The following is a 2,949-nucleotide window of genomic DNA, read 5'->3' as shown; positions in this document are numbered from 1 at the left end:
CTTTAATTTTAGAAAGAGAGCCAAAACAAAAAGTTCCTTAACGATCACCAGCCTTCATGTCTATTGTTATCCTTCGTGATGTTTTTTTTTTTTAATTCGATTTATTTACGAGATTCTTTTACTCCACATGTGAGTAGAATTTACTTGTTACTACTATCACTTTTATTATGTCTGTATAATCTGAAGGATTAAAAACAGTTTCATTACCAATGCAGAAGAGGAACACAAGTGAAAATGTTGCATACCAGTGACAGCGACTACCTCTTGTCAAAGTCACGAACAGATCGCCGTGTCAGGAGGCGATGGCGACTGCTTTATGGTGAGGACTGAGGTGTTGAAGGGTTGAAGCGCCAGTTAACGTCGAAATGTTACGAGACGGACTTCCGGTTTTTACTTCACCTACGCGTGGCTGCTCCCCACAGAACTGTGTCTGGGAGGTCCAAAACAATGAAGAAAAAATAACGATGATGCATAAGATTTTTCCTCATAAACTGACAGTAAATCACATACTTTTTATGTAACTCCTGAAAAGAATGCAATAAAAAAAATGCCCTACAAAGTTATGAGTATACAATAACAGTTGCGAAAGTAAAGCATTCGCTGACAGGCTTGTAGTGAAAACGATGATCGAGCAAAGATGGATGGCAATATGGTTAAGAGCCATATGATTTACACTCCCTTGTTCCCAAGGCCTTCAGTAACGACGCCAAGCAGTTACATAAAAATATGTATGAAAATTACAGTATATGGTAAAGAGAGACTAAGAAATTGCTTGGGAAATAATATAATCAACGAAATTGCAATGTTTACAAAAACTGAATAGATTGAAAATTGATAAAACAATGGATATAATACGTGAGAAAAGGAAAAAAAAAAATCAAGTACAAATATGGCACGGTGACATTTTACCCTGACCTCCAGACGAAAGGCTGAACTGATGACGTAAGACCAGGCTGCATAATGACACCTGTGTGAGACCAAGAAGCTCTCGGTCGCCAGTGGCAGATGACAGGCCGCGACCCTCCTCACGCCACAAAGACACGTACTGACTAATGCGGTCGTGGACCCTCACTCACCCAGCCTGGTACAATAGAGAGATACGGGAAGAATATGTCATACTACGGTTCCAGGTAGCGAGAAGGAGTCAAATAATTGCAGCAACTGTGGTATGAAGCCGCCCTAGTCGTTAACTGCCTTGACAGTTAATCATATCCTTTATTGTCACACAAATTATGGACGCGGCCGTCGCGACAACACAGGGCATCATTCCTGTGTTCATAAAATGCATCTTCTGCCCTGCAGCTTATTTTAGATTATTGAATTTTTCCTTCGCTGGTGTGTGGGAGACGAGACCCAGTTAGAGCACAACTGGAATGCAAGAGCAGTTCCATCAGAGACTTGACAAACATGCAGGGAGTCGCCTCTGTCAACACGGGAAGGAGGACGTGGCGGGGGTGCTCTATACAAGACTCAAGACTATCACAATAGACTCCAGTTCCATGATGTGCAGTCACAACCAATTGGTTCATCAGGAAGGACCAGAATGGAGATACCAGTGATTTGATCCTATGTAAACACAGTCATCAGAAGTAATCATGGATTTTTGCGTGGGAAGGCGGACTAACCCAGCCGCTTACCCTCTGCTGGCGTGTCTTGCGGGGCCGGTGTAGTGGGCGGCCATAATGTCCTACCCTCCGAGGATATACAAACATTGGGACAATGCCGATAGGGAGGAGGGACATGCACTTCCACTTGACAAGACCTTATTTCACAAGAAAAATTGCTGACCAATGCTTTCAATAACTAGAATTTCAGCGTCTATTCAGCGAGCCACAGCACACAAGCATCCCAGTTTTTCCCTCCTACTAACCCATTTGGAGGCAAAATTATTTCACAGCAGTTCCACCGCCAGGTAGAGTCTTGGTGGCGTGATCGTCTAGATCACTGTGGCACGATGTCAAGAAAGGACATGACGACAATCATGTGAAACTTCCTGAACTCAGTTAAACGACAGTTCTTACACAAAAGTAACCATTCACAAGCTACATTGAATTATGTAGCAAAGTATTTTTGGTATGTTGGGATATCTTCACGACTGCTACAATGATTCTAAACCTAATTTTTTCCTTCTTTGTCATGTACCAGTATTAAAATTCTGATCTTTACGCAGGTTAGGCAAAACCTGTTAAGTACAAAAAATAGATGTCAAAAAGTTCAACAATATCAATGCTGGCTCCATTAATCAAGCAATAAACAAAGTGTGGGGCCCAAAAGAAGCATCAGTACAGTGGCGGGAACAGGCGGAGGTCCCACAGTACAGGAAGTGTTGTGTAAACTCCGCCCGCCCACCCGACGGCCCGCCCACTCGTCCTCCTGCCTTCTCTTCCAACCACCCTGCCTCCTCCAGTTCCCCTCCCGCCCACCACCCTCATACTTTACATCAACCCTCCCTCCATCCATCCTCTCTCCATTCTCCCTTCACCTTTTGCCGAGTCCCAAACTATCCACCAAATCCTCACCTACTGTGTTGCAAGTGTGAAGGACATTTTTTTTCGGTATTCTCAAGACACTCATTCGTTGGACGTAATTTTTCTTGAATACTATCATGTAACTGTCCTTTAAGGAGTGAGAGAGTGATACAGCATTCATTATACCTGTCCCCCTCTTCATTCTTCCCTTCCTCCCTCTCTCTGTCTCTGTTCCCCCTCTCTGCCTCCTGGTCTCCCTCTACCTCCCTCAATCACTTCCATCCTCCCCCTCCATCCTCGACTCCAGCACTACGCCCCCGACTCGCCCGTCATCTCTGTCCTCCGCCCACTGAATGAATGAAGCTGCTGAGGCGACACATCCAAGTAGGAAAAATGAATTTTTTTTAACTTTTTTGCCTTGTTAATGGACTTTTCTCTTACGTCAGTTGTCGGATCACGGACTTGCGGTGTGGAGGCCAAA

At 44.2% G+C, this 2,949-nt stretch overlaps 1 long non-coding RNA gene across 1 annotated transcript in view; it reads right to left on the bottom strand.

Annotated features, from left to right (window-relative positions):
• Window positions 1-924: 924 nt before the first annotated feature.
• Window positions 925-2,949, bottom strand: part of LOC123498869 — a 77,099-nt gene continuing 75,074 nt past the window's right edge. The window contains exon 3 of the long non-coding RNA XR_006672816.1: window positions 925-1,081. This is a non-coding gene — a long non-coding RNA (uncharacterized LOC123498869). The remainder of the gene's footprint in view (window positions 1,082-2,949) is intronic.

This window comes from Portunus trituberculatus, chromosome 48, assembly GCF_017591435.1.
Source record: "Portunus trituberculatus isolate SZX2019 chromosome 48, ASM1759143v1, whole genome shotgun sequence".
NCBI classification, from domain to species: Eukaryota; Metazoa; Arthropoda; class Malacostraca; order Decapoda; family Portunidae; genus Portunus; species Portunus trituberculatus.
The sequence above is the reverse complement of the archived record's forward strand: the minus strand, read 5'-3'. Positions and strand labels throughout refer to the sequence as shown.